Raw genomic sequence first — 26,594 nt, 5'->3', positions numbered from 1 at the left:
CAGTATTGCGTGTCTATTTTTACGAAGGTCGGATTGAATAATTAATGGGTCCTATTGTATATTTTTGCCAAAGTTCTTCTCGAAGACGAATTACTTTTCAAATACTCTGCCAACGTTTTAGAACGATAAGACTCACAAGGATATCGTTCATTAGCTTTTGTACGTAACACGAGAGTTTCGTACAAAGAAAGAGATACCGATCGATTTATTTACGGTAATCGCTATCCCTTACCACCTTAAGTGTGACGGTAATTTAAGAGAGCAACAGCAAAACGAATGTTCCTATTATAATGCTTTCATCTACCGTATATATTTATAGATATTTATGCGATAGTAATTATATAGTCTTTATACCGTACTCTCTCTATAACGTTTTTGTTTTAGTATTTTCAAGAAATGACGAACGGTATTAGTTTTACATGGTAAAGTTAGTACGCTCTAACTGAGATAAAAAATTATTGTGTATCTATATCTATGATATATATACACACACATATAAAACTTATATGTATATATAAATAGAGTGGCGCCATAAAGTGAAGAGCCATCAATCTTGACATTTAAAGGTTCTTGATATCTATAAAATTCGAGATCAAAACGATTAAAATCAATCGCCTAGTTCTTGAAATATTAACAGTTATATGAGCCACTCTGTATATATATATATATATATATATATATATATATATATATATATATATATATATATATATACATATATATATATATAGTACATCGATATATAAAGAATATCGAGATAAGAGAGAGAGAAAGAGAGTAATATGATGTGTGTATGATTAAATTAATTAGTATGAGAAACTATTACGAGAAAGTGCATCTACGCGTCATCTGTAACTTGTTTGTGTAAAAGACACTATGTCAAAATTACTTATGTGAAATTTTAACTTTTATCAAGGTACAAACACAGGCGTATATACATGCGTACTTTTTTATACTAATGTAAACATCATATAGTTATTATTATTTGAATAAAAATTTCAAAATCAAGTGATATGCAATAAATATATAAAAAAGAGAATTTTAAAAATAAATTTAAATATATAAAAATGAAATATGTAATTTAAATATCTATAAATTTAATATATGAAACAGCAAACGCTATAATTAAAAATTAGTATCTTTTACACAAATTAGATATGTGATATGGACTGGGGTGCTGTGCTTCGATGTCAAAAAAGTATTTTTAACTTTGACCGAAAGATATTTTTTAAATTCACATACGATCGTGACGATGATTTGTCGTAGAAATAATTTTTTTTTTTCGCTATCACTATGCTCTACCTATATACATATATAAATATATATCTTTCCTCTGTGTGCGATATTTTTTTCTTTCGGAGAAGCCGTTGGTGTGATTGCCAACGAGCGACTGAGGGTACAAAGTGTATGAGAAAGGAAAGAAGGTAGGAAGAAATTGAAAATCAAAATATTCGGAATCAAAATTACATTGTAAGTTCATAGGGATTACTTGTTCGTCGATAAATATTATTTGTTAGCCAAAGAATAATTGGACACGTCTAATAATATAGTCTAACAAACACTAAGCCCTTGTTGTTCTTTTACCCTCTAATCATCATTGCCTATTTTTACAGCCGGCTTAAACGTAATTCTGAAATATATTTCGATTAACAGTCATATAAAGACAAAATAGAAAATGCAACTACAAAAATGTAGAAAAAGTATGATTAACGATATAAAATATTTAAGTATATAATAACATAATTTTTTTGATAAGATAGTTTTTTTGATACCCATGTGTTTCAGCGAATAAAGTTTCATTATTAATTAATTTATCATAATAACATATGTCAATAAATGAAAATAGCAAAGAGTTATATAAATGTTTCAGAAAATTTCAAATATTATTTGGTCAATTTGGTTAAAAATAAACGAGTATAAACGTACGTTATTTTAATAGATTAATTCATTACATAAAATAAATATTTGCGCACTAATTATAGCGTTTTGCTCTTATTTGCCAATTTTCTAAGTTAATTTTTATACATATATATTATTGATTACATATTTTTATAATAGAGAATAAAATTACTTGCATAAATGAATTTTTTTTAATTAGAGAGTGATAGTTTATTTGCAAAAAAAATGTAGCGATTAACAATATGTAATAATAATGTTAAATAAAAACGAGGAGGCAAAATAAAAAGAATATAAAATCTAGTATAGAGCTCTGATTCCTTTTATTCGATGCGGATCAAAAACCGCTATGCTCAGCGAGATCATGCATAATTTAAAGGATAAATTGAGGCGGTTGGACGCAACGTCTATAGGTACCGGGGGCGTTCCGCATCTGCGGTTACGCACTTGTCACGCGATTCTATACAGTATTGATAACGATAATGAAGCCGGTGGTCTGCATCGGTTCCTGCAAATTAATGGCATTACGCAACAACCGCTACTGGGCCCTAGCTTGATAATTTTCATGAGGTATTCGAGTCGATAATCCGTGAGAACCTATACCGGTGCATGAATTCCCATCAAGTATCGTTCCTTCGTAAAGTGCAACGGAACGAACGATTGGAACAATATCTTTACACTTGAGAACAAAAGCATCTTATTTTTGTCTGTAATTAAATGTATGAAAATATTGCACATCTTGAAATTTTATTAATCAGCTATAATTTATCACAGACAAACAAAATGTTCGCAAAACTTTAATAAAGTATTTAATTTAAAATTTAAATAATGTATATATATTTACACACACAGATATTTATAGTGATCTTTTTAATTTATATATCGCTATCTTTTATGTGGGTTCGTGTCTATGTGTTATAAAATTATATAATAATGACATTATACAATTAATATAACAATTATATGTATCTTATATATATATATATATATATGTATTAAACTTTATATGTTTATATATGGTATTAAACGAGATTAATACATATACGTAAATACTATATACTGTGTGTATTATATATATATATATATATATATATATATATATATATATATATATATATATTTGTATAAATTTATTATTATGATTATATTTTTATAAATTAATTAATTAATTTTGTATTCAGATAAATAATATATCATATCATAATAAAAAAATAAAAAAAACTCCCTTATATAAAGTTTGTTCGAAGCACGAGCGAAAATTTTTTTCTTGTTATAAGCGCGAACTAAACTTCCTTTCTATGGTTTTTGCTTCCTACCCTTCGGATGAATCGTGCGGTAAAAAAATAGACGAGTAGTGGCATGACCGCATGTCATATGAATGATTGCGGAATAAGCTATTGTTCAGCCAATAACGACTCTCTTTTGCTTCAAAGTGCAATATAACGAAAATGCAAATATGCAAGTTTCTATACGAAACTTTAAGAAGTTATATTTTACATTAATAAAATAAACTATTAATTTAATAATTTAAATTATTGTTTTAAAATTGTATAATTGAATACTATTTAAATTGTAAATATTGTTTTTAAATATTTTACATTTTTTTAAATATAATAAATTAATAAATTAATTATAATAATTTAATTTGAATGTTTCTTTCTTTCTATTTTTTAATGTTTATATTAATTATATTATTTTTAAATAATAATTTATATTTATGTTTAACATAATGTTCAAACTTGATATAATATCGATACAGCCGGAGAAACTTTAGGCTTTCCTAATCGGATATAATCGTTATCGTTCATATCTTGACTTTTATTCGCGATTAAATTCAATCCAGATTGCATACGTGACATATAAACACGTAATTACAATCGTAAAAAAATCTCCAAAAAGTGATCAAAGTACTAATAAAGATAACGCAAATTAGTAAATACATACAACTTTAAACATATGATAGCTCTCGCACGTTTTGTATGATATCATTTTTATATCAAAATTTATATACATATTTATAAAATTTTATAACTTCGATGAAATAGGAATAGTTATTCTGAACTATATTTTTTATTTATTAAAACCATATCTAACATCTATATATGTTTTTATTTTAGTGTATACAAGTTACTGTTATTACTTTGATCGAAAAATAAAAATAATATAATGCGAAACATATTATATTAAATAAGTAGATTTTTAATATTTCAAATAAATTAAAAATATTATAAATTTGATTTTAAATACAAATTACATGAATTTTATTTGAACAATTTATTCAAATTTAAAAAAAATTAATAAAACAGATGACTAAAATTATTTAAAATAATATAGTCGCGTGTTTCTTTAGGAATTATTTTTATTCAACTATTTTCTTCGATTCCGAAATTGCATAATTCATGTCGACGTTGAATTTAATTTTCTTTTGTCAGGATACAATGATACTTTTTAGGATTATTTTGCATTTTATCGGACGATCGCCATGCGTTCGATGACCGATGCATATCGGGAGGCAGATGCTGGACGCAGGCAGTCAGTCATGAAAAAAATTGGGTAAAAAGTTGTGTTTTTCGACTGTCTGTAATATAAAAGGCGAGCGTACGCGGAAAGCAGCGCTGTGAAACATAATCGCCAAAACGTCCTAGATCAATTCAGTATTATTAACTCGAGCCAAAGGAGGGTCGTCCATTATCGGACAGCTGGACAATGGTCGCTTCGCCGCCGATTTTTATCCCTCGTTTCTGAACTTTCGTTTTTGCTTGAAAAACAGTCACTGCAATATTCATCCGACACGATACCGGTATTTCAATTTTTTTTTCCACTTGGATAGAAATTGCGCAGCTTTTCCCTTTTTTTATCATCACATCTCTTGGAGATGAAGTCATAAGCTTGGCAAAAATAACAAACTACTGAAAAATTATATTCTATATATCATGTAGAAAGAAATGTATCGAATATACAGAGTGTCTCAAAATTCTATGTGAGTGAATCAAAATACTAGAGCAGGAACTTCTCGAAAAATTAAGTAATAAAGGTAGTTGCTATTTTTTATTTCAAGCAGTAATTTTTTAGATATGTATAAAAAATTCGATACTAGGCACTCACAAGCTACGACAATCGCCTGATCATAAGTCGCACATGTGTTAATATTAATGACGCATGTATGATTCATAACTAACGACTGTCTAAACATAGCCTGAAAACAATTTAAAATTTTTAAACTCTCAATTATTATTGGAATAAAAATTACAAAATACTTTTAGTAAAATTAATTTTTAAAAACTTTCTTGCCATAGTATTTTATTTCGCAAATTTTGAAACAATTTATAGTGTTTCGATTATAAATCATTATAATAAACTTGCAAATAAATAATAAAAGCAATATTCTTGCTGCAATATTTGTGCATCAAATATGAAGACACAGTTACGAAATATTTTTTAAAAGTAGTGTAATTTTAAAATTAAATTTTTCATACGTAACACAACTAACAAAAATATTTTTTATTGTATATTCCTATTCACAAGCAAAAATGTTATTTATTGTATCATAGTACAAATGCGTTACACATACACATACAAGTACACACGATAAAAAAGATTTATATTTCTTTCTATAACACACGTGTGTGTTGCTAAATAAAATTATATAACATAAAATTCGATATATATAATATTTAATATTAATAATCTCAAATATTGTATTAATAAATTCAAATATTAAAACATTATTTCTCGTACCGTATGCTGATATTCATTTTACTTTATCTACAAAAGGTGAATAAGGAATTTTAAGTCCGAGTATCACACAGCCAACTTATTATTATTATTCTAAGTTTAATTTTGAAAATATTGGATATTTAAAAAATACTTTTATATAATTATTTTATTTTATACTTTTTTATAGTTGTCATTTTTAAATATATGTTACACGTTTTTATTTTTAAATTTCTGATAGTTCCTACCATACGTTGATAGGAAAAGATGAATTAAAATACTTTTCGTACCATTTGTAGATAAAACATGCTGAATTAACTAGTAACGCCATCCGTAGCGTCCACTTTATTCATATCAATCGATATTGCGCGTATATTCGATATATTTATTATATTATTTTTTACTTTTTCGTTTACAAAATCGCAATCACGAATTTTTAAACAATTCCAACAATTCGTTAAAAAATTTTTTCGGTCCATCTTAAAATAAAATCTTTCATCGTCACAATACATCTCAAGGATGAGCGAACTCTTCAAGAATAAAGAAAGGATATATTCTCGCGTGAAGAATAGTATTATACTTGATTCAGTTACGCTGGTATTCCTTGAATGGTCAAGGAGCTAGGAGCGTCAAGGCGTATACAAGTACATACACATAGGGTTCAGGGCGCGACGATGATGCCCTTTGTGCCGAGAGCGGTCGAACACAAAAAAGCGGACTCAAGGAGGCTTTCACGGACGCGCTAAAATATTCATTGTTTGAAAATGGGCGTTTGTACAGAGGCTTGTATGTGTGTATAGCCTTCGGCGTCCTTCTCTTCTCTCCCTTGAGTGCCCTGGGACACAGGGTCCAGGAGACGCGCGTAAAGGCGCTCCATTATATCGCAGGGCGCAGATTCCGGTCCCGAAGAGAGAAGAGGTCGGAGGCTCTTGCAACCGCGCCGGAAATTCAATATCTTGTTACTTGAACGGCGTAATGGGCAGAGCGACCCTCCCCCCCCCCCTTGTCTTCGATCAGAGCCGTCAGAGCCGCGAAGTCGATAACCATGATAATCCGGCGCGACTCGAGCCGGATATCGTCCGATTCTCCTCCACATCCGTGAACTTTTCTAATAATAAAGTCTTCGGGAAAATCTCTCATACTCGGACGATTAGACGGGGTTTGATAAAGTCGCAAAGTTTCTGCGATCTGTTCCAATATCCACTGTCTTTTATTTGCGCCGCATTTCTACTTTTTTTTTTTTTTTTTTTTTTTTTTTTTCTTCCGTTAGTTTTCGCGTCACTTTGAAGTTCGTAATATCCTTCATTATATTTCGGTTCTCCTCCGAACTTCTTTCCCGTCCGCGGAGTTCTTTGATAGATTTGAAAATGATTCGAAAATAATTAATGTGTCAATATTTTTATCATTAATATAAAGTTTCTTTTATTAGAGAAGAGAACGCTCTAGATAGATAAATGCGAGATACTTAATATATTGCATCTTTCTCTTTTACACAAGTTGTTTTTAAACAATCTGTAACCCGAACTTTTATTTTATTCCCTAACCATGCATATCTAGAAATTTACTTATTAATAGACAATTGTATATTAATCCAAATAACTCGATACGATTTCCATTCGACACTAACATATTTTGTTCATCCGCATGAGTTATGCCAAATAATATATACCAAATAATATATAGATTTTATTCCATATTCATCGCCTTCTATATTTCATTAGCAGATGTTTGCTAATTGTGTGGTAATTATTGACAATATTACAATAGAATGAAATGTGTAACTGGTCCTTTGCCGGTGCAACGACATCGTGATATGTTCGCTCGGTTCATTAATATAATCGAGAGAATATCGTGGAATAATTGTATGGGACTAAATTTTCGCGAAATTAAATATATTTCATTTCAGAGCGTGTACACCCCGATTAATCAGCGAGGTTGAAATGTTTCATACCGCTCGCGGCGATTGTTCGCAAGCCGCGGAACGCTATCAAAACACATAATAAAATTGAATAGCCATACTGATCAAGAGCACGTAGGTCATTGATCCAATTATAAAGTAATTGCCGTTACGAGTGCGCACTCACGAGCGACGTGACTTAAGCTGAAACGAGACGGAGCGCGTATCCCGCAAAATAGAGATACCCTTCTCTCTGGAGACGATGTAATTTTAATCGCTCGTCGGGTAAAACGAAACCGCGTTAAAAACAACTCGCCAACTTTCGCAACATTGAGGAAAAAAAATTGGAAACTGTTCTTATAATATTTTTAATTTAAAAAAAATCTACATATATATATATATATATATATATATATATATATATATATTTTTTTTTTTTTTTTTTGCAAAGTTAGCCAATCGATTTTACAAACCTGCATTTTACCAACCGTTCGAAACTTTTATATTTTTCTGAATATTTAGAATCGGTTTTGAATTCCCATCTTTTCTCCGTGATATCTTACCTCTCTATTTTTATAATTTTTAACATGTTAATTCTCCATAAACATCAAAATCATGTCGAGGGAGTTTTGCAAGAATAAAAAATGAAATAAAAATTCCTGAAAATAATCCCGTAAAACGCGCAACCGAGGGGTGACACGAAGGCGAATAAGAAAGGGTTGCCTCGGGTGGTCGTCGCTTCCTCTCTCGTTGTCTCCTCCCCCCCCCCCCCGAAGAATATAGATTTTATGCATGAATAAAGACAGAAGCACCCTTTTGCGTCCCTCCCTTCTGCCGCCCGGTATCTTCCCTCGACTAATTCAGGTAGACGCGTCGCGCTTCTCCAACACAGACGGTTTGCCGCACCTGAAAATCTGCATGCGCAAGCACGACGATCTACGTCGTGTTTGCGGACGTGCAGAGTGTTCGATAGCGGCGGTGTGCTGCCCCCGCAAAATTTTTTATTCCGCATATATATACATATATATATATATATATATATATACGCGGGGCAGGGGTGGCGGGAGACGCCTGCCAAAGTGCGCGCGAGCTCTCGCATCTCCATAATGTTCTATCGTCGCGATACGTATCTAAAGCTCGACTGCGGCCAAAATTGGTTGACGTTAACCGGCCGAATAATCTGCTTTTTCCGTCGCCAGAACGGATCCAGATAGCAGATGGGTGTAACATGTGACTGAGCCCGCTCTCGTCGATGGAGACTGCAACGTTATCGGTACAGCGTTGTAGCATAAGCATAAGCGCTGCTATGGAATTTAATACAGCGCTCTGAGTTTCTGATACGCCGATCGAATATTGATCCAGTCAACCGAGAAAGTTTAAAATAGCGATGGAGATCGTCGAGGTACGCCAATCGCATCGTGAAGCGAAACAATATAGCGCCGTTTCTCGATAAGTTAGCACAGCCACTATTTTCTCCGGATTGACCGGAGCAACAAAATCAGAAATTGAGAAATAAACGGGCACTAAATTTATGTACATAAGTTGCGTTCGGTCGTGCTAAAGCTGGCTGCGCCAGCTTAATAGACGTCAAAAGAAGCAACATTGCGCGCGGAACTGACATTTTTATTGTGCATTTGATTGAACTGAGTTTCATCAAGTCGGAATATCCTCTCGCTCACGATTGGGAAATTCGCTCGGCGCGTCCACATTCGCGGAAACATTCCGCTTCGACGGTGTCGATCGTACTAAATGCGGACGTGTTCGTTTCTGCAGTGGATGCTGCACAGCCGGCTATTTTTTTCGGGAGTATCGTTGATGCTGGCGAGTCAAAAAATCCTCGACATGGCTCGCGCAGATTGAATCGATTTCCGATCCAATGAGGGCTTCTCTCTCTTTCTCTCTGTGTGACGAACTACACGAGACCGGAAGGGTAAAAGAGAAAGGAGAGAGAAAGAGGAGAGCGAGGGGCGGTGTTGGTTGCGCGATGACAACGTACCGGTTATGGACGCGGAGGGAATCTCCAGCCCGGTATGTGTACCGCTATTCAGAATCATATGGCATGGCTCGTAAATGGAATAATCAGTGACACGAGGGAACACCGAATGCACTGTTGTCCTGGTTTGCTCAGAACGACCTCCCACGTCCCTTTTCTTCCTCATTTTCCCTCCCCGCCGGCGCTACTCGCTCTATCTCAGAACGACGTCGTCGTACTTACTTGTAAACATGTCAAACAAAGCGTAAAATGTAGAAAATAATAAATATAATAATATAATTATTTTCTCCATTATTACATCCTGTTGTTGATGCTAATATTTTATTTAATTAGACAATTAACCCTCCGCTTGCAAACCCTCTTTTAAGTCTAGAACAGGTATTTAAACTGTTCTTTGCAATGTATAAAAATCTGAATACAAAATCTCATATACTTATGAAAACTTTAACGATAAGTTTTTATTATCGTAAAAGTTAGATTGTATTTTATTTATTTTTTAATAAATTTACATCGGAGTAAAAAATTGTAAAAACGTAATTTCTATCAAAATACTTAGGTTTTAAATAAAAAGAAAATCCTTTTAGACTGTAATACTTCCGGATATGTATTTCGAAAAAAGTATAATAATATTATTTTTATAAATTTAATCATTATTTTAATTCATTTTTATTAAAATTAGTACACAAGATATTTGAGACTAGTTCAATCAAGCATACTAAAAAATAGACGTAAAAGTAGACTATCTTTGAGTGATAGGAGCTGTTGAATAACTCTTATAGCTTATCAAAAGTGTCTGTATCTCCTTTTAAAATTAACATCAAAGGAATGTAAGATACGAAAAAGATCCAAACTTTTAATTTGCAGAAATATTTATATAAATAACGTAGTCTGCAACTTGGTTCGTTAAAGACCCAGACGTGATTTTGAATTATTCTTATTACAGAATACAACAATTACACACTAACATTTTTATGCGTACGTAATCTCAGTATTAACAAGTTTTTTTTAGGGGGAGATACCGAAGCACGCTATCTATTATTTGTTCTAAAATTTACAATAAAAAAATCGACTTGTTAAAAAATCCACAATGCTGGAGGGTTAATACGTCATTACGTGAACTTAATTATTGTTCTCATGTATAATTATACTATTCCGCGAATCCGGATAATCTATAATTTTTTAGATAATCTTACAATTAAATTGATTGAGAAGCCTTTTCTTTCTAGAAATTGTCTGGAAAAATGAGATACTTGGGAGAACGATAGTAGAAATTAGAAATCCGCGACGACAATGACGAGGACATCGGTGCGAAAACAATAAACATTGGGAAAATCCGCGGATCGAGTCGGAGTAGGCGGATCTTCAAGGGGACCGTGAGATTAAAATGCATTCGTTCAATCGCGGAATCGTGTCTATCTGTGTCTGCGAAGTGGAAGCAAAGTCTCCGGCAATTATCGCGGAATTCAGGCGATCGTTACCCGTTTTCCCTTCGAAGAACCGCGTCCGATTGTCTGAAGCAGCCCGAATGCGGAAAAGGAGGGAAAAAAAACATGAGAGATGGAAAGAGAGAGAGAGAAAGAAAGAAAAAGCTAGAAATCGACAAAGAAGACAGCGTCGCGCGACGGGGAGAAGAGCAAAAGAAGAAGCGACTGCGACGGTTATCCGTAAGGAAGACACCTAGAAACCGTCGACGACAGAGCAGTAAGGGGATGGGTAGGTGGACGAGATAGAGTATAACGTAAAAGGAATAAAAGAAAAGCGAGGACGTGAAGATAAGGACGTCGGAAACGCAGATAAAAAGGCCAGTGTCTTTAGAGCATAAGCTTGTCGTGCGCAATATCTTTCGCCCGAACTATAAGAAGGAGAGAGAAAGAGAAAGAGAAAGAGATGGGTTTACACGACTTATTTTATAAATTTTTAATAAACACCTGAGCTGTATAGATTGCAGTAATTATACAGCAATTAATTAAATTGCAGCAATTAATAAATACGTTAATAAAGAATTTTTTATCCAATTATAGAGAAGAGATATTAAATATACATAATTTTTCGCCGTACAATTATAATTTATTTAATTTCGAATAAAAATTGACTTTAATTTTCCTCATCAAGAAAAGAATAAATACGTCTCTACAATCAATTATTTTCAGGAATTCTGATAATCGTGCAATGCACTATATGATCATTCAATAGTCGTACGATTGGTCGATATAACCGTTCCTTTACTATCCAATTATACGCTGTAATTGGAGGCTTGACCGGAGGCGATCGCTGCAGCGTTGTTTCCGCGCAAAGTTACATAGTTCATGCAGTTTACTCGCGGAAGCTACGAGCAGCGAGCTTCCTTTGTAAGCACTTTGGCCAGTAATTGTGCGAAGATCGTATCTCGCTTCTTTTTTCATCATCGTCGAAAGGAGCGATAGATAAGTATATTAGATACAATTTCGAGACAATCTTATCTTTAATCGCGATATGTGTATATCGCGTACGTATAGGATACAATAGAATAAGATTACATTTCGTATAAACAACTTTGGAGGTTTCTATAATATCGTCCATTTAAACTTGAAATATTTCTTCACATGCGTAGACAGAAATTTTAATGTAAGAATTAAATAATGCGTCTCAGAGTTTTTAAAACTAACTAACTGCTCGGAAGAAATATTTATTTTTCGTTCGAGTAATTTGATTTCAATTAATAAAACTTTAATTAGATAAAAAAAACTTGAATGGTGTAAACTGTAGAAGTATGAAGGGAGATACGAGATTTTCGTTAAAAAAACTCCACCCTCCACACACATCTGATATTTTTCAGCGAGTAAACTCAACGTTAAGGCTCATGATTTAAGAACTATAGTGTATACAACCTATGTTACGTAATATTTTTTATTTATTTAAATTTATTTTTTATTTATTTAAATTTATTTTTTATTTACATTCATCCCTTGAAATATTGCCATATATTTATGAATCACCCTCTATATTTATATTTATATATTCTTATTTTTTTTTATTGTTTTTTTATTGTTTTTGAGTGCAGAATCATTCCTGAAATAAACACCTCATATATATATATATATATATATGAGGTGTTTATTTCAGAAATAATTCTGCACTTAAAAACAATAAAAAAAATTTATATATTATTAAGATTATATTATTTTTAAATGATAAATTCCTAAGATAGAATCTCTACATATTACGAGACATGCTATATATTTTCCTACTGTATTTTGTATTTACAAAATGTTTTCATTTCCAAGCAAGCAAGTAATAGTTATTTCTCCCTATAGTCTCTCCCGCTGTTCTGCATACAAAACACGCGAAATGAAACAAATTGACGGAATATTCATGAGACGATCCCGAGCGATCCTTACGCTCGTTTGTCTTTTTTTCAGCCGTCCCTTCTTCCTTTGTTCTTTCAGAGATCATAACATTTCGTTAAACAAGACATCGTCGCAGGAAACTAATTAATCCAAAGTTTTGTTTATTAATAATCACGAGCCGAGACGAGGGTCATCGCGTGACATTCTGACGCAACATCCTCGCTGTCTGCATTGCCGTTCCTTCAGGACCCTTCCGACGTTAGAGCTCGTCCTTTGAAGGAGACGGCCGGTGCAACTACTGCTGCTGTTGCCCAAGTCAAACCCTCGTCGTAGCAGGAAGATGGCGGCGGTAACCAACCCCCTTATATACCAGACTAGGATTTATGACGGCTCTAATAAACGCGGCAGCCGTAATCATTTGCATACTATGACCACGCTCCGGCGAATGCATCGGATGGCGAAAAGAGACGAGAGCCGGCGAGATATCTCGGCAAACAAAAGGCTTCCGTGCGACTAATTCTGGCTGCGTCAGCTCACGCATTCGCCTACGTCTCTCGTACATACGTGCTTGTGTGTTATGCAAGATGATATTTTGTCTAACGGCGCGGCGCATTAACCCTTACGGTATTGCATGAATTTCGGACACGTTCCGTTTTCTTGTAAAGACCAACTATTTCGACAACTGAGGCAAACTCGAGATATTTGCGAAATTTGTGTATTAATATTTAATATAAATCGAGATATACAAGAACTTTAAAAAGCAAATAACTAAAGAATAAATAAGTAAATAAAGGTAAAATGTAAAAAACTAAACGAATTTATAAAAATATTAAAAATATTATACGTAAAAACATGTATTAAAATGTGTAAAAATTACAAATTAATCTGCGTTTCTCGTCTCCTTCTTTTCTGCGATTATTTAGTTTTATTTCTTACAAATTGTAATTTCTTCGCGTATTTATAACTTGTTTTCATGTATATTTTTAATATTTTTATAAATTTATAACATTTCAACGTACTATTTGCGTTTAATTTTTTAAATTTTGACTTTATTTACTTATTTATACTTTAGTTGTTTGCTCTTTAAAGTACTTGTATGCTTCATTTTATTATGTTTAGAGCCTTCTGTTTATATTTAATATGAATCTTTTCACATGTCTTGTTATTTAGTAAATGTTTTGACAAAAAGATAAAAAAGTTTACCTTTTATTGAAAAAATGTATGTCACATTTTTATTAAAAAAAAGTAATAATTCTCGGGAGATATATTTTTGAGAAATATTAATATTAATTTTACATAGTGAGAGATGTATAAAATAAATACGTTTCAATTTGGTAAAATTATCTTTGAATCGATAAATATTACATTAAATTTATTCAATTTTGAAACTCTGTGCCAATTGATTCAATTAAGTAATGAGTTTAAAAAAAATAATGACAACCGCGAAACGTGACAAAATGCAATATTTATAAAAAATTTATAAAAAGATTAAATAGTTTTACTGTCAATTTAACAGATATTACATAAATTATTAGCTACCAAGCTAATTCAAAATGGTTTATTGAGTTGGCTAAAAAGTAATGTCGCTTTTCTTGCAATAGACGTTTTTACGAAAATAAAAAAGCAGAATTGAAAACACATTTTTTCTGTCACTCATTTTCAAAATAATGTCAACTCAAGAAAATTTAATGAAACAATTATTTTTTTAAATTACGTGTTGAAGTGTTAGCTTTCAGAATAGACAGTGTCAGAAATAGATGGTCAAATTTTAAGAGCATATTCTATTCACTGTAAAAATAAAAAAAGTCATATAAACGTGAATTTAGAAACTTACTTTTCAAGTTATAAACACTTTTTATTTATCATGACAATATGTCTCGCATTGACATCTCATGGATTGTCCTATTCATCTTTTATTAAAAGTAAGACCCTTTAGAAATAGGAGAGATTAAAGGTAAAGATAGAAGAAAAGACTCTTGTTTATGATCCTGTTGATACTATGGAAGTACTCCAAAATCATAAATCGTCGCTTTGTGTGACAAAATATGAAATACTTCGAGAATTTTTGAACAAATTCGACAATTTATGAGTCAATACAAGGCATGCATTAATATGGAAGGAAATCATTTTCCAGCAATTTTTTAAATAAAGTATTTCTACCATAATTGTAAATAAAAAAGATTTATAACTTGAAAAAGAAGCGTTTTCGGATCTTTATAAGAATTTTTATCCTTAGATAGAATATGTTCTTAAAGTTTGACTATTTATTTCTAAAACACCTTATATATATATATATATATATATATATATATATATATATTTTAATTTAGGGACAATGCTTTGTATTAAAAAACATAAAAACGTCATTGATTGCAAAAAAGGACATAACTTTTTGACCAACTCAATTTTCATGACATATTTAAAAATTTATCATCACTAGGACTTTAAAATTTCTTGAACAAAAAAAAAACATAAAACAAGTCTAATAATTTTATATCGATTTTGTAATTTTCTTAAATCTACTTTACACTTTTTTGATCAAACATGTTGAGAGAGACGGTATCGTTAGTTTTTCGTAAGCTTTGATGAAACATTAACAAAGAAGCTCGTCGCGACACGAGGAGAGAAAACGTGTGAGAAGAAGTTCGTTGACCGTTGAAGATAGACGAACAGAAGTTTATCTCGAATAGTGCAGTTGACAGTTATGTCGACAGTTGTACGATGCAGAACGATTTATCGGGTCCAAAGTTGTTATCATCAATAGTTATGAATTATCAATATTGTTCGATTTTACGTACTACAACAGTTTTTCGTGCGCTTTCCGTGGGAATACGAAAATATATAAGCAAGAATAATGTCACGTTTAATTATAATCAGTTTTAAACGTACATCTAAATTTTAATTTCATTAAACAAATAATTTAGAAACATAATTCTAGAAAGACGAGAGTAGATGTAGATTGATAGAAATAAAACAGTTATTTATTTAACAAATTTGTCTTTGAAGCATGTAAAAATACGCTTAATAATTGCGTATGCTTAAAACATGTAATTCTATAGATTAAATATTAATAATATCTATATATGCATTGATAGATTTTGATGATTTTACTTTTATGCATCGGCAACTGCTTTTTTTAATTTTAACATTTATTAAATAATATATAATGTGTTAAGAAAAATATTTTATTTAACTCTACGTATCGGCCAATTTCTGTGCAGACCCGTTTAGTAAATTTTAAATTTTCTCTCCAAGAACGCTCTGAATTTCAACGAGGTCAAAATCAAACATTATTCGGCGGTGCGGAAATAGGGTAAGATAAGCTCCTGTGAGAGAAGGATACTCGGTCAGTCGGTTCCTCTATCTTTCTATCGAATGGAAATGAAGCGCGTTCGACCAAATTTAAGTGCGCGAGCCGGTCCGAACCAATCAGCAATATTGCTGCAAGTGCACCCACTGCGCGGATTCTCCCTTGGGTTCTCGGTTTGTGGCTTGCGGTCTGTGGCTCACGATATTGAACATTGTGAGCTATGAGACACACCGGCTCGATAATAGAACGATACCTGTTTCGCGTATACGAAAAAGTCAAACCGATCTGTGATCGAACGATTTATAGCTTTCTTACTACCTTGTTCCAGAGACTATCAATTATTTTCTAAAAGGATCGAAAACTATTCTCGCAATTTGCCCGCAAAAAATTGCAAAATTCATAAGGCTAGAGGAGGGGAAAGAGAGAGATTATTTATTAAAATTGCAAGGTAAATATTTAATAAATCAAAGGCGAATGCATTTTAAGTGATATTTATAATTAATTAATGTCAAAGCAAAGAGGAAAAGATAGTTTTGCGAGTTTATGAAATACAATTATTATCAGCGAAATCCTCTTTTAATGGTATATATATATATATATATATATATATATATATATATATATATACCATTAAAAGAGGATATATATGTATATATATATATATATAAAATATGTGCGTATTATATTAACAAGAGTTATTATTTTAGTCTTATGTGAATTATAAATTGTAAAGCATAAACTTTCTTATTAAAAAAGTTTGCACATAATGCTCGAAATAATAATTTTGTTTTAAAAGATATTTTTAATAAATATAAGAAGATACTTTAGTATTGTAATATCTCTAACAATTTACAAAATAATTACATTTATAGTGTAAATAGTTGCAATTAAATTCTTTGGAAAATTATTTGCATAATTTTGTAACTAAAACTTGTAATTAAAACATGGATTACTAAATAGAATTTCACAGACATCGACGCTGTCGATATCTGCAAACTACTGCTTTCGTTAAATTACGTAATTATTACAATTAATACACCTAATTAATATTAGTTCGCACAATTAGTATTAATATTAATACATGCATATTAGAGCACATAATATATTGTTGAATTTGCGAAAAAAAAACTTTACAAATTCAAAATTGTTATTAAAGTTACTAAATATTATTTTTTTTAATACAGCAAATATAATAACTTAAAATTAAAAAAAAAATATTCAAAGTATCCTATCAATTTATAACGTTCATTAGAATATAATCTTGCACATATACATACATATATCAATATAAAAATTAATTAGATTAGAGATTAAAGGAGACAAAAAAAATTGTCGTTTTCCAAGGATTATTTAATGAAAAGGAGCGTAACGCATTGTCGAAGCAACAAGCCACTTATCGGGAGCAATGGCGATTTTTCTTCCACCAGCAACTCATCCCGAATCAATTGGCCAATGTCTCGAGAAAAGCAGAATATTGGAAATGGCGGCTGAGCGGAGACGGAACAGTCTGGCTGATTATCCGATTATCCGATTCTCCGGAACATTTGCAATTTACGTCTCGGAGTCCTATCTCCCCCCCCCCTCTCTCTCTCTCTCTCTCTCTTGTCTCTCTCTTTCTCCTTCGAAGCGAAAGTCGCTTTCTTTTCCCCTGCCTCTCCTCCGCTATCGAGTAGTGGAAAATTTCGTTTCCATCTCGCAAAAGTCGTTTTCGCGCGAGCACACCTTCCTGTCACGCGGACCCTTGATCAAGAGCCCTCATGCGGATCACGGATGATTGCCATAGTTGACCTACACGAGCCGGGAGATTAATTCTCGAGCGGAGACTCCCACTCCACGGCTGCAGGTGCAAATCCTATTAACATAATAGGCGCGACCTAATTAAGGACCACTTACGCCCAACGTGTCGCGCCTTCTTTGAAAGATGACGATTAATCTTATCGAACGCGACATTCTCTATTAAAATCTTTCGAATGTAGCACAAGCGTATAGCTTATTTAAGTTTTAATGTCTGCTTATTGATCGACGTACCCATATATATTTTATCTGGACCGAAAATATCTACGATATTACGAGAAATTTTTATTAAATCTATCGAATTTCAATCGGAAATTCTTTGGCCGCCTTTTAAAAGTAAATGTTCTCTAAAAGTTTTGATATTATCATTTACCGTAAATTTATAAACTTTTTTTGCAAATAGGTAATTGAATTTCTTAGTAAAACAGTATCCACTTTGAAATAAAAAGTTAAATACATATTTTCCATGTGTATATTTGCATTTTTATTTCATCTACACCATTTAATTTCCATATCAAATATATAGTTACGCATACAAATTTCTATTAATGTTTAGACGCTATTTTACATTATATTAATTTTTGTATACTTATTTTTTTATTAAATATTTATTTTACATAAGGAATAACTATTACCAATATTTCGTGAAAAAGTTAGCAATTGTAAACACGTTCCAAAGTAAGTTTAAAACATGGTATCTTGAGTTTAAAACATTATTTTTATACTGTAATATTAATAAGCAAAACATCACTAGTTTGTCACAAAAATAACTAAGATCTATTCTCATTAAGAAGAGCGATGGCAAATCGCACTTTAAAGTTTCGATTCTTTTTTCACCAACAGTAAAATGGCAGTTTCAAGTATATCATTGTGATTGGCTGCTGGTTAACTTTGAACTTGAAGAATATGGAGAGCGTCAAATCATTGATTATTCATCTCCGCAAATTGAACGATAAGAGAGAGAGAGAGAGAGGGGGGGGGGGGGGTAGAAAAGAGAGTTTCCAACAACGGACTTGTAAAAAGTACAAATAATGATTTTGCAAAACTTAACCAGACAAAATTCATAAAGACAATTTTCATCTATGTTCTATTTCACTGTTCTCACTATACGTTTGACATATCGAGATTGTACAGCTGTATTTATTACTCACAGAGGGAACATAATGCTAAAATTACTCATGCTTGAGTGGACTAATGATGCACTGCGAATGCATTATTACGCTTCGCAAATTTCGATCCCAATCAATATCATTCTGACAAGACTTGGCACCAATCGCATTTTAGTTTCCACCGTTGGTTCATTCTACATGTACACATAGTCATGCAAAATCTATAAAATCAATATTTTTGAAATGATATAGCATTTTTCTACTGGCGCTTCTTAAAGAGAAGAAGAAAGGGAGAACCAAAAATATTTAGTTTGATTATATCATTACATCATTTAATTATATCTCTCTTTTATTAGAGTCGCACAAATAGATTTTATCGCATCATATTGGTGTCCGCAGTAGAAATAAATTTCGTTTAATTCAATTGGAGAAAATTATATATATGTATATATATATATATATATATATATATATAGAAATATATTTTAACAGCGTGAAAGAAACGAATTGAACATTTAAAGTGTGATATTCGCGTCTCCGCAATTACCGTACACGCTAATGACATTTTTAATATATTTCCAGTTGCGTTAATTGCATTTCGTATTAACGCGAGCGCGGAGACTCTTTTCTCGTTCGAGGAGAACTGTGTATCGAAATTCCGGGCACGTGTCGGTCGAATCCCATGATAATTCGAAATAACCGTTCCAAACACAGAGTTTTGGCATACGGGATTTAGCAAATCGCTTTATATATACATATAAACGGAAGGAGTTTAATGCATGGACACATTCCAGACTTTAAAAGTTCATTATATGACTGTTTATTCATCCTTCGTGCTACGACTCGAACGTACGATGGATCCGTGTATGTTTCATCTCGTTTCGATAATAACATCAAATATTTTTACAATCGCGGGAAAACAATGCGAGAACGTGAAATAGACAGACGACAAAAGAGTTTGGCGAGCTCGTTAAATTGCGATCGGAATAAAGCGCGGTCGGGGACTTTGTTACCTCCGTATATTGCGGAAGCATAATCAAAATTGACACAGTCGCGATTGCGCGTTTAAATAATTTCGGAACCGGGAAGGTTATCGGTTGCGCAACGCAACGCACTCCATTTCTCTCCCCCGCCCGGAAGGGGGGGGGGAAGGAGGGGAGGGGGTTACCTGGTAATTATTGTAGGTCGGCAGTGCCCGGTTAATTACAGGACGACACCCCTACGTTCACGCGCATGCGACGCCGAGCCGTCTGATGTGTATGAAAATGAAATCGCTCGAGCGGATTTTCCGACCTTGCTGATGTCTCGATTCCGTCGGAAACAGCGTTTAAAAAAAAAATTGCATCCTTTTGTTAGATTTAAAAATTAGAAAATACTAAGCCAGAAATAGTACTACTTTTTTAATGAGATTTTGAATTTGTTTACATGCGCTTCTCTGTTTTTGCTTTAAACTGTGGAAAAATAAAAAAAGTTAACGGATATATATGGTGTTATAAAAGCTGTTTGATGTACGTTTAAATTATAATATCTCATTGTCAAGTTTGTCCAAAATTAAAAATTCTACCCTCCATCGCTCTACGTTTTACACCTCGATAGTGTACGGAGGCATATCTTAATTAGAACGTTGCATATTTTAATTAGATTTTAAGGTGGTGTGGCTTATGCGCGAGAGTCGCTTGAATATTCCATACCGTTGGGTCATCGGCTCGCGCAATATGGCCTCCATTGCCTGATAATTATTAGGGAGGGTTTCAACCCTCGACGCCCCTTTATAGGTGCGAGGCGCTCGTTTGGACAAAATAGGGCCGTAAAGGAGCTACACTCTTGCTGAGAGGAGGGGCTCGCAGGAGAGAAATTTCTCGTGTTCGACCCTATACAGTCTCGATTATAATCGTGAAACATTTAAGGTCGCTTCGAAAATCAATTTGTGCGAACAAGAATCATCGACGTATCATACTTTTTTTTATAACAACTATATATTCTAATTAATTATGCGATATGAATTTTGTAACGTAATTCATAACAGGGGCGTCTATAAATATTAAATTTTGGATTATTTGACGACAAAATTATAAAGTATATATATATATATATATATATACAATATATATAATTAGGTTTTTCCAATGTTATGCTGCGCGAAAAATTCTCATCTTCCTCAATTTACGGTTAGAACCCGGTAAGACACGCACGTCAAATACCTCGGCGGAAATTAAATTTTTACTCTATGAAAAACTCGACGGAATTTTTTTTTTTTTCTCTACCGATTCTGCAATATTCGTGCAATTGTGCGGTGTAATTACTTTGCGCAGCATTTATTCGCTTGGATGGTCGGCGTGTTCGCTTTGGACAATTATAAAAAGGTCATAATAAATGCTGAGTACTCCGGCGAATAGTAGTTGGCGATGTACAGAAAAAAAACATATAACAATTCCAGTTCATTTTGCAGTGCAAAAAAATTGCGACATGTAAAATTTTTTTAAATTCTTGCCACAAAGTGCACGAATCTGTATCTTTAATAATTATCATTAATTAGACTTGCATGGCATGCAGATTTGCATTTAATGCAAATATTTGATATTGCACATTATTATCCTCGATAATACTACTAATCTTCATTTAAAAAACCAAATTTTGTAAATAATCACGTAGCAGAGAAAAATATAATAATTGTAAGGTCTCTTCCCTGTAATTCGGTTTTCTCAAACTCCTTTGGATCTGGTGAGTTTGTTAATTAAAACGAAATAGAGTCAAAGGATAGATGACTAAATAGGATGTAGAAAAAGTTTAAAAACTCGGAAATTATCCATACGAAATAACATAATGGTCGAATACGTTGTCATGATTCTGTTTTTTTTTCCTTTTAATAAACTTTTTCCTGCGAATATCTTTAATTTTCATTTTTTTAGTAATTAGAAAATTTATTTAAGAAAGTTTATTAAAAAAAATTATCAAACTTATATAATATATATCAAAAGTATATATAGTTATTTTTCAATAAGTTTTAAAAAAATATATAATTTTTCATATTATATATTATAATTATATCAGCATTTTAAATGAAAGAGTTCATTACAGTATTAAATTCATTCGTTTTAACACACAATTTCTTCTAGACACTTTCTTCTCGAATTTAACATTCTCTTGATTTAACGTAATAAAATATAATTAATAAAATTTACGTGTTTACGTCTAACAAACGGAAGAAGCTATACTCAGGTGAACGTGATTATTATCTATATTATCAGAACAAATAAGTGAGATTCCGTGGACGATGGCGTGAATTCGGCACGAAACAGGGAGTGTGGTGTGCTAGCGGCAGAGGTTGACCGAGGAGAGGATAGCCGCGGTGGATGAGGACGAGAGAGGAGGCGGCGGATGGGCGGCTGGGGGTGGCTGCAGCTCGCTCAGCGAGCCGAGAGGGGGTAAGAGGGGGAGGGGGTGGAGAAGGCAGGAGGGAAGGCGGAATTTCGCGCGTGCTCGGCTTCATCCCCCTCGGTCGCCGTCACCGCCGCCGCTGGATGCTGAGGGTAGCTGGACCGCGCGCGTGAGGTGTCAGTTCTGCGCGCGATCTCCTCCCTGAAGGTGTCAACCTGCTCGCGAACTGCTCCCAACGTGTGTTCTGCAAAAAGTGATCACGCACGATCGGACGCACGCATCGGACTCCCGAACAACCCTCGCCACTTCTCCCTTTTGCCCTTATCTCGCGTTCGCTCTTTCTTCTCCGTTTCCCCGCGGGTTTGAACGATCTTGTGAAACGGACCACTCAGTGCAAAAGTTCGAGGGACGTTCTTTCTATTAGCGACGCGAACGAGAAGAGTCGTACTAGTTCGAGTCTGGCACGTGACACTCTTCAGCTGGCGACGACTATCATGCTGGCCGGGATCTTCGAGGGCAACAATGTACGTGAAAAATTGTTCGCGGTAGAAAATTCGATCGCATGTTTATTGTATTTTTCTTATCAATGTGCTTGCACGGCTTTAAAGAGTAAAATAAATCTTCGTGATCGCGCCGAAAAATAATAATGTTGATGATCGTTAAGAAGAGAGAAACAACATTGTCGGAAAGCTGTGCGTGGTGTCCAGAATACACAAAATTATCATTTTTTTATTCTGTTTTTTTTTTATCGGCTATAGACTTTATATTTTAATAATATTATATTTTTGTAAAATAATTGTAAGTAATATTAGTGATGCAAAATATATGAAAAAAAGATTTATTATTTGAAAATTTTACAATTTTCTTTTTTCCTTACAAATTAATAATGCTAGATATATACGACTATTTACTCTAAATTTTCTAATATTAACTTAAAAATTATTGATATAAAAGTAATTGTTTATAAAACAATGCATTACATTCGTATGTTAATAATGATAAATTCAACCTAACAAGCGGAACTTTTTTAAAACTGTCAATATCACGCTTTCAATTATTGGGTATTATGTCAACTTATTGCAACATCTTCCATTTCGCTTAAGAACACTATATTCTATCTTTATTCTGTCTTCCATAAAAGGCAGTATTGAACGAATTGCACTCGCGATGCCAATAATTGTGATAGTAAGTGTTATAAATATGCCTATACATTTTTTCTATAATTCTAATTTTATATTATAATTATCACATGTCTTACGCATGCGATAATTATTTATTTCTTGTTTGAAATATTCTATAATATTTAATACCACAAATGGAGACATGAAATTCTTCCGCGTGTTCGCTATATTTTCCAATTATTTTGTAGATAAAGTATTTTATTAGTCAACATATATTTTTATGTTTACCACGTGATATTTACCTAGAAATCTTATCCTATAACGTTTTCTAGTCACGATGATTCTTAAATAAATAAACTCTCGTAAAATTATCGTGATATTTATATCTTTTTATTTAAACTAACATATTTCTTAAAATAATGTATAATTTAAGTTATACAAATTTAATTCAATTAAATTATTTTGTTCCATCTTAATCAATTCTAAAATCAAGAGAAAAACACGAGTAAGAGAGAGAAAAAACTAAAGATTATTTTATTTCCTAATTTAGTGTTAAATCCTATGATAACATCACACATACAATCGCTGTATTACTTAAATGGAAACTCCAATTATATTCTATCCGCGGAAATGTGAATACAAGACTCTAAGTAAGTGCAAGTCTCTTAATAACACTCGCGTATCAGACGTCACATCATACTTTCCGTACGAGCGTTTCGTGTTCGCAGGTGGTGACCCAGCGTCTCTCTTTCTCGTTATCATACCGACTAATCAACCGTATCACACTGGCAAAGAGATGCAGTCTGACGCTTTGAAAAAATGGACTGTAGATCTCGTTGCGTTCTGATACGCGAATTAAACACTTGCACTTTGCGCAGCGCGCATTAATTACGTCACGCAAACGAATGTCGTTAGTGTATTGCCATCCCTACGTAAGAGAATTATCGTAGGTAGATATGGCGGATCGTATATCGCCGAGGTTGGTTCCTCAGGTGGCGATAATTCATCCGACTCGAGTAACTCGACCACTCTCCGCGGATGATTAATTAATGTCAGAAGCAGCGCTCGCTTTCGCTCCCAATTTTCTCTTCTTTCTATCAACTGTCTCGTGCGATGGCTATTCGATAATTTTTATTATTCCATCCGGCTCCATATTCGCGATTTATACCACATCGATCATATAGCTCGAGTAAGAGAAAGTATGAAAGAAAATTATTGTCTTTAAGATCTTTCCTCTTATTTTATATAATTTTATATAATAATTTTAATATCGATAACTCGAAAAAAATATAAATTTATCTTAGTAAATTGTGTAAAAATTTATCACACACTTTACATACAGTTTATGAATTCAGAAGATTTTTATACCGATTTTTTTATACTGATTTATAATATTAGGAGATATGATTACCCTCCTGCAATTTTTGGATCTTTCTATTTGTATAAATATGTAAAAATAGAGAAGACAATTTTAGTGAACGATTACTGAACTTTACGCCTGATTTAGAGAGGTTAATATCAAAATTAAGAATTAAGCTACATTATAAATAAATTATATTATTTATTATATTTTAATGATTACTTATTTATATTGTTAATAATTATCTTGTTGTTTTCTTTCTTTCTTAAGTAATAATTATTTTTTTATTAATATATTCTCTCAATGTGTGTACACAACATACTTCTTACGATTAAAGTTTATTATCTTAATACAATTTAAAAGTTGCGTCATTTATCAATATTTTTTAATTTATGCATTCTATCCTAGTTCACTTTATTATAGGTATCACATATACGCTTCACGCTCGAAATTTTCCGACTGCATGTTTAAATCTCCGCACACTTTTACGATCGTTGTCAATGTTTTTGGCACCTTGCCGGTGATTTACCGTCAAAAGACCGTATCTCGTGAAATCACCCTTTGGGGTTTACGCTCGGCGAGATCTTTGTTGGCCCGTCGTTCTTGTCCCAAATGTTGGATAAAGCATGCATGTGTGGTAAAAAATAAGCTTATGCGAATCTACAGTCTGATGTGTCAAAACTAGAGCAAATTCAATAATTGAGTCTGACTTGGTTAAGGCTTTACTACTGGAACGACTGTTTACCGGAGAGAGATACATTGATAGTGCGTGTTTGATGTTACACATTATCATGATATGTAATCAAGAGAAATAGTTGTTATAATATAAACGTTTGTATTAACTCTATTATAACAGTTCAAAGAGAAGTTGTTGGTTCCAGGGATTAGATTATTCGCGAAAATGTTTTATTAATGTATCTTGTCTTTGAGAATTCTCTTCTTTCACTTGTATTTTTATACGGATAAATATATCATTTTAATATAAATAGAATTATAAAAATTGTATACCTAGTGCATTGTTATTGTTAATTGGGTTTTGATAGGAAAAGTTGTAGTATTTCAGTACAGCAAAGTTTCACTTAAACAATTATACTATTATCCTTGAAATTTAATTCGCTAAAATTATGCAATTTTCAGTATTAAATGGTATTATTATTTAATACAAGATGTTGAGCTATTAATTTCACAATGCATTAAAATAAAAAAAAAAAAAAAACAAAGTTCGTATTTCCACCGAGTGATATGAAGCTGTGGTAGAAACTATGCACCACCCTATTAATTTCAGTTTGTGGCACGGTGAACTCGAGCTAAAGTTGAAGTGAAATTGCTTCCTATTTTTGTCATTTTTTTCTTGGTAAAAAAGCAGATCAAGCGCGCAAATACAATACTAAAAATATCATGTAAAATATCAGGTAACTGTTGTGTATGCAATTATAACCAATAACGCCTTTTTAAATATAAAAATTTAACTCTCTTCATTGTGGAATAAAGAGAGTCAATTTTTATATAAGAAACTTAATTTCATTTAAAAGGACAAATATTTTCATAAAAACGTTAAAGATTTTAAAATCTTTAAAGTGTTTTCACTTGAAGCAAAATCGTCTTAATTATATTAAATAAAATATTAATTATATTATAAATTCTTCGAACTCAAGTAATCCGTATCTGATCTATTTTTTAATAAAAAATGTTACTT

General features: G+C 32.4%; 2 protein-coding genes across 4 annotated transcripts in view; one reads left to right on the top strand and one right to left on the bottom strand.

Annotated features, from left to right (window-relative positions):
- Positions 1-26,594, bottom strand: part of LOC140670447 (solute carrier family 41 member 1) — a 77,206-nt gene that overhangs the window by 42,352 nt on the left and 8,260 nt on the right. The window lies entirely within an intron of this gene.
- The window catches only part of LOC140670445 (cell adhesion molecule Dscam2), a 169,945-nt gene continuing 165,927 nt past the window's right edge, over positions 22,577-26,594 (top strand). For all 3 annotated transcript variants that reach the window (XM_072901042.1, XM_072901038.1, XM_072901041.1), the window contains exon 1: positions 22,577-22,941. The gene's annotated coding sequence lies outside the window, so the exon portion shown is untranslated. The remainder of the gene's footprint in view (positions 22,942-26,594) is intronic.

The sequence above is a fragment of the Anoplolepis gracilipes genome, chromosome 10 (genome assembly GCF_047496725.1).
Source record: "Anoplolepis gracilipes chromosome 10, ASM4749672v1, whole genome shotgun sequence".
In the NCBI taxonomy this organism is placed as follows: domain Eukaryota; kingdom Metazoa; phylum Arthropoda; class Insecta; order Hymenoptera; family Formicidae; genus Anoplolepis; species Anoplolepis gracilipes.
Note: the sequence above shows the minus strand (reverse complement) of the source record. Positions and strands in the feature narration are given on the sequence as shown.